Genomic DNA, 14,035 nt, shown 5'->3' with positions numbered 1-14,035 from the left:
TTGTTGCTTGAAATTCCTCTGCATAGTAAGAGCCTATTTCAGTGAATGCCTTGCAAATAGCGAATTTCAGGTAGTTCACAGTCAACTTCAGAAATTCATTCCATATTGAGTAATTACAGAAGTCCTGTTACTGCACGTTCCATATTTTGGTAGCCATGGACTGACAGCTCTCAATGTACGCTAGACACGGTTTTTCAATGCATCACATAAAACACACAGTGCGGAGTTCACGTTCAGAGACAATTTGAACACACACATTGCACTTCCTCAGAGAAAATCACACAGCAGTACCACCACTCCTGGACCGATCATGGAAAGATATAAAAGGCTACAAAGAAGGTAAAAAATTAAATTCAAGCAGAAGATTCCTACAAGAAGTGAAAACAGTCATAAGCCGCTTGGCTGTTTGGTTTCCAGCCCCAGTTTACTGAGTGAGGGGTGTTGAGTGAATAGAGGAAATTAGCTACATTCTTGAGGGTTTGACACAGCTTAGAGAATAATTTTCATGACATCAACAAACAGCTTGATTTGGAAGCCAAATGTAAACCTCGGCTCACTAGGACAGCCGTACTGGGGTAACAGCAATCATCCTGAAGGTGCTTAGAACATTACCACCAAATTGAACCCTTCCCTCTCATAATGTTTCCGAACATCAAGAGTATTTAAAACCTTCTCAGTTTTATTCAGTGCACTGTCGCTTACTCTCAGGACGCTGTGACCTGCTCTGCACGCAGACAGTGAGTCCATCCCGTGCAGCACCCGGTGCGGTGGGCTCACGTGCCGTGGGGCATGGAAACAGCAGGTATTTGGCTGGGATGGCTGTTACTGAGCCACTGCGTGGCTAAAACAAGTGGACAAACATAAAATAACGCTTTAAACTCCAGCCAGCATCAGCTACCTCAGGAGCCTTTATTTCCTTCTGTAGTAAGTAAAGAATGGCAGCTTAGAGGTTTTCATTGACAGATTACTGCTGCTAACACAGATTTCTCTCTTTACCTGCCCACGTCAAGAGGGCAGCTTTTGCCCTAGAACAGGACTCTGCTACGCTAACGCAGCTGGTCTGGTCCCCTGGCTGGTGCTGGGGTGTCTGGAGGAGCTCAGAGCAGAACAAACCTGACCGCAACAAAGCACCTTCCTGAAGTTGTGGGGAATTGCAGCCAAGTAACGCACGGGCATCACCTGTGGCAGGAGGCCACTAGCAATCTGTTCCTGGCTGTATACAGCTCCATTAATTGATTATTTTGGAAAATCCCACTGCTACGGAGCATCAAGAGGTGTGTCTGGTGGTGTATGAATGGCAGGAGGGTCAAACACCAGCAACAACTCCAATATACTGCCCTGTACAGAGGGCAATTCAGAGAAGCTTGTCTCACAAGTCCTGCCCCTGGCTACCCACTGGGCCATGGCTTCAGAAACTGGAGTCAAGGCAGTGGAAAAACCCCAAGTTCATCAAAACCCCAAAGCTTTGATTAATAAATCACTGAAATCCTAGAACAAGACTCACATTTTGAGTCCTCTTTAAGACCACAGAAGATGGCCAGCTGGATCACTTGTTTGTTCTTCCTTCAGGCAAATAATAGACGTTAAAATAGTTTTCTCTCGCCAACAAGTTGCTATTAACATCCATGGGCAAAACCAGCAATTTACTGGTAGCCTAATGCCATCTGGTAAAACAACAACAACAAACAACGAAACAAATATATAGATTCCAAACGTAATAAATTGCCCTTCCAAGAGCACCCTGTGCATCCTGCAGCCAGCACCGCCTGGGTGCCACCACGGTCCCTCTGCATGGCTCCGTGGCCAAATGCAGCCGTGCCCCGGGCAGCTCGCCGAGCAGCACCCGCCGCCACCTGCAGAGTAGCCCTGAGGGAGGGCCCAAGGGCTCAGCCTTGCTGCTGGGATGCTTCACGCACCCGGTCCTGCCTTTCACCAAAAGGTCGGTGGGAAACGCTGCAAGGGAAGCTCCAACCCCCTCTCCAAGCTTTGCGCAGGAGGGGGGCGTGTTTAAATATTGAAGAGCTTAGCAACAAATGCTGGGTACACAGAGCAGGTAAATCATTTAACAACCTCTCCGTGTTTATTAGCCAAAGCAAATATTCACAGTGCGATGTGCCAGCAGCAGAAGGTGTGTTTTTCTGTTTGGACCAGGCAAGGGTTCTCTACTCAACTGTGGTATGATTTTATTTTCTTTTCCAATTGTGGAGAGAAAAAAAATTTATTACACCAAACTGGTGTCCACTACCCCGAAGACAGAAGCAACCCCAAGCAAAGAACACATTTGGATTTGCTGACACTTTCCTGCTCCCCTCCAGTTTGCACTTTGAGCAGGCGCCAGCCTCTGGGACGCTCCCAAACCCACACCTAACCTCTCGGAGCTCATCTTCTCATGGACAGAAATACCTCCTGCTCCAGGGGCTTACTAGGTTGAACAGAACTTGTCCTTGTCAGTCTGCTGCTCAAGTGTGAAAATAATTATTCCTTTGGCACTTTATTCAGTTCCATTCTGCTCCTTATCTTAAGTACTGGAGCTCATTAGCACAAAACACAGCATCGGAGAGGTATTAACACAACGCAAAATAACCACGTGCAGACAGAGGGTTTGAAATGTGTGTGTAAAGCTCCATTTCCCAAAGTTTCAATGGACTATAAGGCCACGTAGGTCTGGAAACTCTGGGAAAAATCCTTCTGGCTTTGGTGTCCAAAATAGGTCCACCCAAGCAATCCCAATGCAAGAGCTGTAACCACTATAGGTAGTTTTAAAAAGAGGAGGCCCTCACCTCTCCGTATTTTGTGTTAGACATCTACATACTGACACCAACACTTCTCTGCTATGAAGCATTAGATGCTTCAGCCCCGATGAAGGGGGAAACTTTGGACATTCCTTTCTCTGAAGCCTTCATCATTGGTCAGCCTGGATGTCCCCACACGTGGACCATTGTGTATCCTATCCACACGCTTCACATATTGGAGGGCAAAGACAATTTTAGGGCTACAGCTTCCATCTTACAGGTCAGATCCTTCCAGTTAAAAGTGCTGCAAAGCTGAGGTCTCTTGTGCCTTAAAAGAAATGTGTGTGCAGAAACAGACCAAAGATAGCAGGGACACCACAACCACCCTGTCCAGCGTGGCAGCTCGCCTTGTCTTCCAGCCGAAACACCTCAAGTAGCAGAAAGCCGTGGTGCCTCCTTCACACACTCAGACATCACACCTCTGAGGGTCCCAGCTCACTGCTGCAGCATTTCCTAGGAACCCCTGTGCTGCAGGAAACTCCAGCAACAGCTTCCCAACCTATTTCTACAAGAGTAGCAATGTTGGGACGGATCACAAGATAAATCATGGGACCATACCTCTTAACAATACATCAAAAACGTTTTCCATCAGCTACACCATACGGTTTCTGTGCATCGGCCTACAGAAATCCTCTCACTTGCCCACCAATTGTCTAGCGTGTTTTGAGTGTGCAAGCAAAAATCCTGCTGACTCCTTGGCATCAACGGCTGCCCGTGTCTTTATGGGCTGGCTCACTGCTGCTAATCAGTTACCTAGTAAAAAGAAAGGGAGCTGCCTACGTGCTCGAAGACTGGTGCACACGTAATTAGCTGTCCGACTTCAGTCGCTGTATACGAAGGTTAAACACAAGAGCGGATATGAACTTTGGACACTCATCAAAGATACACTTGTTAACACCAGAAATGTTTAGAAAGAAGATAAACATAACTCTGGGGAAGGCCAGAGAGAGGAGTCCTAAAATGCCTGTTCCCATAGAGCCCGCACCCGGAGGAGCAGTACCCAAAGGGGCCACGGCCTGGGCTCTTTATTGCTCCCAGGTGCTTGCTTTACATCTGAAGCTTTACTTCTGGAGCCACTTTTCACACTGAAGCTAACCTGAGAGCAGGCAGCATTTACATTGCAAGAGATTTGCATGACTGGCATCTTCCTGCATGCTCTTTACTGCTACCAAATACATTGTTTGCCCCCTTTGTTCTCTCTCTTAGCACTTTGCTGCTTCTGCTGGAAAACATAGCGAGTTTGGTCTCAAAGTGATGAGAGACGAATGGTTTGCAATGTCACAACTGCACTGTTAGTGATGAACAAGGGCCTCTGTAGGCAGGGCAACACAAACCCGAGAGCTGGTCCATATTTAGGGGCACAGGTAAAGAGTCTCACTGCCAAAACACAGAATGGAGAAAAAAAGGGGGTATATGTTTCCCTGCTGGCTTACAATTTGCTGTATTTTTAAAAATAAAGCTAACAAAATAAAAAAGAGGCTAAATTTAGACTAAAATAGAGGAATGAGGAAAAACTTTTTATTACTTATCATCTCACTGAAACAAATGTTTCCTTATCCTAAGAAGCCTTCTGCATTCCTGTTCCTGCTGCTAAACACTTTTGACTTTCAGTGCTCCTCCTGTATGAGCAAAAAGGAAATTGGTGCAAGCAATGCATGCATAAACTGTCCCCAGTAACTCCGGTAGTGGGAATCATACAAAGTAAGGTCGTTCTGAATGGCTATGGGATAAGGAAGTGGACAAACATTTCAGTCTGATGTATTTAAATGACTTTACCAGCAAAGATCTTTTTTTTACCTAAAAGGTCTTCTTCCAACAGATGCCGTGTCTAGCACAATGTCTTTATCTCATCCTTTATCCGCACAGAGGAAAGAGTGCCAGGCCCATTGCTTCCTATGAGCACAGGTCATTATTGTTAGTACCCACCATCCCTCATTCTGCCTTCCCATACAACGACAAGTTGACGTGATGTTCCAGGCGTCCGTTCTCCTTGAACATCAACTCCTGCCACTTCCACCAGCACTGGCCCCACCTTGACACGGCGCCATCTCCAGTGCCCTGGGAGAAACGTGAGCGCTGGCACACAGCAGCTTCCCATTTCAGTCATAATCTAAATACCGGCTAAAATAAACAGGTTATGGCTTATATCGTCTCTACTTCACATCCTGAATCGGTTCTTACTCTGGGGAAACTCCCACTGAGTCAGACTTTGCCTCGAGTGAGGTGTTTGGGACAGGAGGAAAGGAAAGGTTTCAAACACCCAGCATCACTTGGGTGTACGCAAAGGAGGGAAAGTCCAGGGAAGTGATAATTTAGTTTTATTTTTTTAGCTGAATAGTCTTGGCCCCACAGGGAAAGGACAAAATCTGGGGACCTTAAAGAGGACCTGCTACAGCAGTTGCAACACAGCAAAGTGGCCACCCTCATCCAGAACTGGAACGGATCAGATGCAGAGATATTGTCGGCTTGTGTGGTCCTTGAGCTCCTGGCTGCCTTGCCTGGGTGAGGGTGTGTTGCAAGATGAGAGCCCTCATACAGGAAATCTGCTGGCAGCTCCCTGCCTAAGCACACAGCGTTTTATCTTCCTCTGCAGAGGCTCCATTTCAGCACTGCAGAGCAAAATCAGCTCTGGCCTGTCAGGACAAAAGCTGTCTCAACCAGCTACCCAACCAGGTAACTGAATATGCCATCTCCTAAAACAAGGGCCTTCACCAGCCCCAGATGAACAGAATACACACTGGGTTTTCCTTCTGTGCTTGTGGATCAAACAACCCACCTCAAGTTCCAAACATGAGAGTTACCTGCATGGTGTCTAGACTTACAAGTATGGAAAAATAAGGATACCCCCATCTCCCTACCAGCCAGGCTGCCTGGACAGAGAAGCAGATTCTGGCTCATGCTGGAAAAACAGAGCTCTAATGAGAAAAACTACCCCAAGCACCACTTTCAAGCCCAAATGCAGGTACTGAAGACATTTATTCGGTTATCTCTAACCACTCCTGTTCACTTAGTGTGAAATTTCTGTTCCAAGACATTCCTCTGAAGGGCCAAAGGCTTTGTGAGCTGCCATGAAAGGGCTGTCATGCTTGCACTGCAGGAGACTAACAGTGTACAGAAACACGCACCGATGTATCTCTTGGGAGTTCAGCATGATTTCATCAGAAAGATGTTACAAGCTCACCTCTCAATTGCACCAAGCGGCAAAGGAGGTCTGAATCCCAGTTCTGATGAAGGCCTGAATAGAAACCTCTGTCTGCTACTCCACAAGTGCTACAGCTGGTCACCACCCTGACATCCTTTAGGAGAAGGATCTGGAACTGGAAAAAATAAGCTACAATAATATTTGCCTTTCTAGGCCATGGTTGAAAAGCTTTATGGCAGGCAGACTAGGAGTTTTATGAGCTGTTATCTATTTTACTTGTGTGGAGATTTTACACAAAGGCAATATAACAAAACTGAACTGAAGGGATAAATGGAGTCATCACGACAAACACAACAGTTCAACTTCGTCACCTTACAGCTTGCTCCACAAGGTATTCTCCTGCTTTAACTATTTGTAAATCGCTTCTCATCCTCAGTTACAATTTCCCCATCAGCATTTTCAGAACCACCCCGCCATCCCACTGAGCCCAGACTTTAAATGCTTTTGCTGATAGAGGTGGTTTCAAAGCGCATCTCTCTGATTTGGTTGGTAGGTCTCATTAGGAACGTAAGCATCCCAGAAAACCATGCATCCAAATTCCTTCCTTGCCCTCAATCTCCTCTCTTCTCTCCTCTCCACATAGCTTTATAGTTTGGGATCCTGTGTACCAATGAGACTGTCAATCCCAGCTCTCAAACTATGGAGAATAAACACTGTCTAGTATTTGCTGCACCAAAGAAGAACAGGGCGGCTTTTCAAGGCCGTGCCCAGCCATGATGCCGTGTTTTGCACAGCGCAGCTGCTCCATTGTGTAATTTAGAAATAAGTTCCCATAGCCCTAAAAACTATGAAAACATTTTGTTGGGTCACCTACGGAAGCTTCAACTACATGCCATAAATGGGAGTGACTGCAATAGGTTAATCAAGTAATTCTATGGACCTTAATATGCAGGACGTATTCTGCCTTGCAACTCTTTTATTCCTGTAACTGGCAGATGGCCCAGTTGCGGGTTTATGATTTTGATTTTTTTTTTCATTGCAATAAGCCATTATGTGAAATCGTAAAGCCTGCTGCATTGTTTTCAAGTCACTGAAATGATCCGCATGTCTCTACATGATCCTTTAAATACCAGGCCAAGGGAGTTAAAAACAAACAGTATTCCCCTGGAATATGTTGGTGCCTTCAAAACAATTTCTTACCTGGAAAAAACTGGCTGCAATTTCCAGGAGATCTACAAGATGATCAAGTAATCAGGTGAGTGGTACCCAGAACTGTCCTCTTCAAAACACATTCCCTTTCAGATGAACTACTTTTTTTGAGCTATTTTAGATAGCTTGAAATAAAGATCGAGTACATTTTGAACTGTAATGTTACTTCAGGTAAGAAACACTGGATGCTTTGTTTTACAAGTACCAAAACAAGATGCTTTGCTGATTTCTGATTCTTAGAGGGAAGAAAAAGGGAGTGAAAGCAAGTATTTTGGGGAGAAGATGCAGGAGAACCACTGTGCCCAGCTCCTGCTGCAGCCATGACCAACTTCTGCAGGATTACTGTCAGGTGCTGACCTCCATAATTACAGTGAGGAGTGCTCCCCTCTGCAGCTGCTTTGTCTGATTCTAGCAGGACTGACTGGTGAAAGACAGGATTCTGGAAGAGCTGGCATTTTCCAGAACCTGAACCTTAAGAATACTACTTGCCTAGAAAACCTAGGACTCAGGACAAGGACACATACATTCTACTCTCAGACCTGCTTGCTGGCTTAGGCAGAACCTGGAGAAGGTGGCTTTACCTCTTGTAGGCTTCTTGTCCCCCTTTTCCCCTTTCTCCATCACCACTGTCCTACACCTGGCTCCTCGGATTAGGCTCTAGGCTTTGCAGAGCAAGACGAGTCTCCCACCATAGTGTTGGCAGTGTCAAGCTCTGCATGTGGCCTATGAACACGTGTTTCTTATTTTCTCTATATTGTTAAACCTTGGTGGCCACCCAAGACTTTCAAGCGACCACCTGACACAGCCCATCGACCAACCATGAGAGCACGACGAATTTTGGAGAAGCATGGCAGGGGGGACCAGGGCTGCAACCGAGCTCCTTCTCTTCCTTTGACGCTGCCCCATAACAGACAACACAGCATTTTATTCATTCCCTAGGACTTACACTCAGCAGCCTCTTCATTGTAGCACGATGCGCTATTAAGTACAGATAATGGTGAATGCCACTGCAGGCAGCAAACAAACGGCTATTTGGAGCTACGCTCAGCTGCTAAATAGGCCCTTATGAGGCCAGTGCCACCGGGCCCAGGACGCGGATGCCCAATTAGCTCCATCACGGGCTGGAGAGCTGGCCCACAGCCCGTGGTGGAGGGAGACGGATCTTTCGTCAGCGCACAGAGGAGGTTTTGATCTCCTCTGCGATGCAGATGACATACCCCCATGAATCCATCCCGGCTAACAAAGCGTGCGTTTCAGCTGCAGCACTAATGAAGCCCCATTTCCCGCTTGTTTGCAGCCTGTGCTCCTGTGCCCTTAATAGAACCGCCTGAGTCCCTCCCTCCTGGCCACGAGCCGTCCTTCACTTCACTTCTGTCCTCCACCAGGAACACCCCGCTTCTCCCCCTTGGTAGCCCTCCAGCAGGACCGATGCAGGGCGGCCTTCCACCCTCCTGCTGCTGCCAGCCAGCACCAAGCAGGGGGTTCTGCCACGAGGAGCACTCGGGCTGGTCTCATGCAGCAGTGGCGGCGCGCTCAGCGTCCCCATCCCTGGGGTCCCACCCAGCTGTCTAAGGCGGTGACGTCTCCTAGAGCACAAACAGCCCTTTCCAGAGGTCAGAGCTCGATTCATAGGCTCTTGTGAAGGCCGATTCAGCTGGGGCTCATTCATGCATTTGCTTAGCCACGGGCACCGAGGCTGCGCTCCACACACACCCCGCGGCTGCTAAGGGGACACTACCGCTCCATGGGACAATGGGACGGACTCCCCGTCTCGCTCTGATGTGTAGGGCCAAGCAAGTACCCCACCAGAGAGCAGAGGCTTCAGTCACCTCATTCCAAACACCCAGGACCTGGGGAGAGCCTCCCCATCATGCACGCACCTGAGGTGGAGACCGGACCCTTCCAGGCAGCCTGTAAACCAAATAACACCATGGACCCTACACTTCTTACACTGCTTGCTTTTTCTCTCCTCTGATGTCAACTCCTGGTGCAATCCCAGAAATAACATGGACAAATTCTTGGCTTGCTATTTTTGGCAGCTCCTCCCACCAAGGAAAGAGGGAGATTACACTGCAGGCTATTCAGGCAAGCTGGCACGCCAGCCACAAACACGCTTTCTAGCCCATACGGCTCTAATGATAAATCCTGGCCAAGCTGAACAGACAGTTTCAACTTCAGAGCGTGCTTGGAACGGCCGGCACTGTGCTAGACAACCCGCCTACGCATTTAGAACATGCTATTTATTTATTAAGCATATTTAATGAGTAGGAATAGAGCTGCATGGTGGCACCGTGACCGAGGGTGGCCGATGCAGGACGAGAGGCTCCCGGTGTGTTATGCATGCTCCACCTGGCCCTGCCACCTGCGCAGCACTGATACACAGCTGGGTGACCACTCATCAGCACCCAATTAGCAAGAGGCAGCTGTCAATCGGCAGAGGAGTCAAATGAGGCTGTTTATGGACACCAAGCCACAAAGGACCCTCCTGTGTCCAACCTGGCGTGTCCCAAAGCAGCAAAACTCAAAAATAAAAATGTGCAGTGTTTCCTCGGGTTCCAACAGGAGCTGCACACTGTGCATGGTGTCTAACAGTGCCTAGGCCCTGAAATGCATCTCTGTGTTGTGGTAGGTGGTAAATGAAAGAGTATTTTCTTACTCTGGGTTTACATGGCTTTTGCAATACCGTGGCACCACTTCTAAGAGTTTGTCTCCAGTGATAACAATATCATCCCTGGATTTGTCTGTATGCAGTGCCCACACATGACAGCAAATGGAATGCAATTGAGAAACACACCAAACAAGGCTGGCTTGAAGAAAAACAGCAGATTGTTTTTGAAATTACAAATACTTAAATAGCTAAAAGCCTGAAACAACCTCAGGTTTGAGACAGCCCTTGCTTGAGAGCCAGCCTGGGCTTTGACCTACCGGGGGGGAACCTGTCATTTAAAGACTGTCCCCATTTTAAGACAGGGTGAGAAGTGGTACATTTGAGCTCACTGGCTCAAAAAACCTGTAAATTTCAGCTTTTACGTTCCCTGGGACTCTGTGTCACAAGCGGACGGGTTGGAAGATTTTTATGGAAAGAGTATGGAATCTTTCATGCTCATGTGTAATAGGTGGGTTGCACCCAAACAAAACTTGCCAGGCCTAAAGATGAAATGTTGCATTATCCCTTTCAGGGCACCGAACCTATAATTTGGTCCCAAAGGTCCACCTCTCTCCCAGAAGAAACTTGTTTAGACAACAAGATTAAGCTTAAACTAGGCCAGTTTAGATCCTACTCCAGTTTCACAGTTTTACAAATACCTGCCCGGTTCAAGCCCAAGAGTTTAATTCACCTGATTACAAAGATTCACGCCAGACATAACTCATTTGGATCTGGAAACAAGCAAGAACTTTGCCAAAGAGGGGGCTGGCCAACTTGCAGCTTTGACTCAGAGCCACATCTCATCGTAGCTGGCATTATAGCCAGGATTAAGTGCATAACACCTCAAATCCTTGTACACACCAATGAATCCATAACTCTGGATGCACAAGTCCTAATAGCACCACGGAAAATAATTTGGGAAGGCTGACATCTTGAGCCAAACACAAACTAGACACATGCAGGAGCAATATCTCTGTGAGCTTCCGGGTCCTGCTGTGGTTATCAACTGCCGAGTTGTCATTTGGGTCCCAGCATCATGGACTACAGCGAAAAAAACTTACTGCTACATAAAAAGCAAGCAGAAGATGTATCCATGTCTTATTCCATGACCTATTTCCCAGTCCTGTCCTACAGAGCTCATGCGTTCCGCCACACAGCTGACTGTGCCGCAGATGAAAGAGCAACTCCGTGCTGGAGCCCAGTGAATCCACAGAAGGAAGATGTACGCATTGTGAAACCTTGTAAAACAAGTGCTGGGGTGTTTTGGAGAACTGGGTGGGAAAGGGAATCTGCAGGAGATGGCAGCAGCTGGCTCATGGGCTATTAAACTGGAAAAACTTCTGTTTCTGATGAAAATCAAACTCCAGCTCTTTGCCTTCACCAGCAGCCACCGCACCACCAAAACCCAACACCACGCTTCAACTAAAGCCAAGACAAGGGAACGCCTACACTCCATCGAGAAGTAGGTTACAGAGACTCAAAGTGTGCCTACCAGGCTTGAGAGGACCCTGACTGTATTGCACCGGTGTTCCTTGGGGCACAGCCAATGGAGAAGCCCCACGACGTCAGGGAATGGTGGAAAATTCTGCCAGGCAGGATGGAGCGCTCCACAAGGCTGCCGGCTTGACGATACTGCCGTGAAGAAAGCCCAGATGTCTGCATGTGTTCTTGGGCCAGAAAATCCCAGCACAGCCCTCCCAGCTAGATCTTCAAATACATGAATTCTCAGCCTTGTGAGCGGTTTTGAAGATTCTGGATCCCAACAACTAACTGGACTGCCAGCAAGTAATTCTCATTGCTTTACAGAACACATTAAGTTGCCCAAACAGGACTACAACTCTGTACAGCAGCTATAATCCTACTGAATGTTGCAAATGGATTCCTGTGAAGGAAGGCTGCAAGGACTTCCATTTTAGTCCCCTGCTGCAAATGCCCATAGTATTCCTGAATTTTCTGAGCTGCAAGTTTTCACACTACTTTCTCTGCCAGTGTTGGCTTTCGCTATTTCTTTTAAATATAAACTTGGAGCAAAACCTCTTCAGATGTTTTAAGTTACAAATGTGTGGAAAAAATACAATTTTCTACATTAAAAAGAAAGTTCTGTGTGTGAGTGAGAGAGAGATGCACAGAAGGAAAGGAGCAGGGAATAGCTCAAAAATGGCAAACCTTTGAAACCTGAAACTTGGCATAGGAACAGTTCCTGACAAAGCGTATGCTCTGCTAAGTTTAGAAGAAATTGTGGTTGTAAAATAAAGCTACGAACAGTTGAGAGTGCCCCATAGCGCACAGACAGGAGAGGATACTGTTTGGATTTAGCTGCTTCATTAACCCCCACAGGCTGCATGCGTGTGCTGGAGGACTGGTCTTTTCATCTCAAGCAGTAATTGCAAATACAAGGACTATAACCAAAGCTCCTGTAGCCTGAGATTATTAAAAATAAAAAAAAAAAACGGGGGGGGGGGCACCCATGTATATCCTTCCACTGCATACCAAGACATCTGAGCCATTTAGGGTGTACTAAACCAGGAAGGCAAACCCTTGAGTTTAGGTCAATGAGGTGCTAATCACTAATTAACGGCTTCTGCACCAAAAAATAAATCTAACTGGACCTCCCCACTGCAGCCATGTTCCTCCTGCTTTTAATCCTCCCTGCTTCCTTTTGTCATGAGGGGAGGCAGGGGAGAGGCAATGTCAAAGCAGGCAGAGCACAGATGGCTGCCCGGTGAGCCCCTCGCGGGGCAGGGATAACGCCCCTGTGTTACGCAGGGTGAGTGCCATTGGACACAAGCCCTGGCACACCCCGGGTAAGAAGCCCTGCAGCAGGGAGCAGCAGCTAGGTTAGACACCTTGATTTGTGTCAGGCCACGGCTGGGATCATTTCAAGCTTCAGCAGCAGGTACTGCGAGCACCACACACCACAGAGTTATTTTTATGTTCATATTCATGCCGAAAAAGGCTGGAGGAGTTTGGTGCTGTTCAGTGCCCCACACAGCCCCCTGCCACCTACGTGCACAGAAAAACAGGCTGGGCAGGCACGGCTGGGTGAAACCCAGAGCCACGCACAGGGCACGGTGGGAGAGGGTCAGCAATGCTGTAAACGATTGTAGCGAGGAGGAGAAATGGCTGGGCGAGGGACGGCTGGTGAGAAGAAGACTGGGACTTGGACAACCTGGACAGACATGGATGCTCCTCCCTGTGCTCAGGTGTCCACCCGCAAACATACCGTGCTTCAGCAGATGCTTGCTGTGTTAATGCAGAACCAAGGTGAGCAAGACCAACCTCATTTCCAGGAACTGCCACTTAGAAGTCCTCCAGGAGCTGACAGAGAGAACGTCCAACCTAGGAGTATGCCCACTTTGCTATGCAGTCCTGGTGCATGCAACATGCTCTGTTGTTTTTTTTTTTTGTTTCAATGCACATCACCTTTGGAGCTGATTCACAGATGGCCAACAAATTCCCACATATAACCGTACTGCTCTGACCCTGCACATTTTGCTCCTGGAGACATCCTCTCCCGTAATGTCACAGCTCTGCGTCCCTCAGTTCTCTTGCCTTCAGCACTCAGGCACTGTCACCATGTCCCTTTGTTCTGCCAGCCCAACGCGGAGCGACACACGGCCACGCTGAGTGCCACTAGGAAAACTAGCGGCAGTGAGGCAGGTACTGAGGCCACTGCATGCCTTTGTGCCCCATTAACCACTACATTGGTCTCCAGGCAGCTGACACTGAGACTGTGTTTAATAGGCAGTGCTACTCTCAGCATTTCACCCTCCAACTTCTCTCATCACCCTCAAACCAACAGCTACTGCGTGCTAAGACAGACAGACACCATCAGCCTGTGTACAAGGCTGTGAAAACTGGGCAGCTGCCTGCTAAGGTGCCTGTTGACCAGCTAATAGCTCCCCAGTGCCTCTCACAGCACCATCCCGAGGAAAGCATGAAGGAAAAAAAAACACAACAGAGTTATTCCTATTACAGTTATTCCTAGTAGTTTGAAGTGCAAGTACGCAGAGCAAAAAGACCTTCTCTTACTGCAGAGAGACGCAGCGCTGCAGCTGCAATGCAGCACCAGCAAGCTGGCAGCAGCACAGGGAAGCCAGCACAACTCCCTCCAGGTAAGAGGTGTAGGGGTCTTAGCCAGCAGTTGCTGGGGTTTTTGCAAGTCTTTACCTCCAGGCACAATGGACCAGGGAAAGAAGAAACAGTAGCAAGAAAAGAAACTAGATCGAACAGCTGGAATGACTG

This window comes from Cygnus olor, chromosome 10 (assembly GCF_009769625.2).
Source record: "Cygnus olor isolate bCygOlo1 chromosome 10, bCygOlo1.pri.v2, whole genome shotgun sequence".
NCBI classification, from domain to species: domain Eukaryota; kingdom Metazoa; phylum Chordata; class Aves; order Anseriformes; family Anatidae; genus Cygnus; species Cygnus olor.
The sequence above is the reverse complement of the archived record's forward strand: the minus strand, read 5'-3'. Positions refer to the sequence as shown.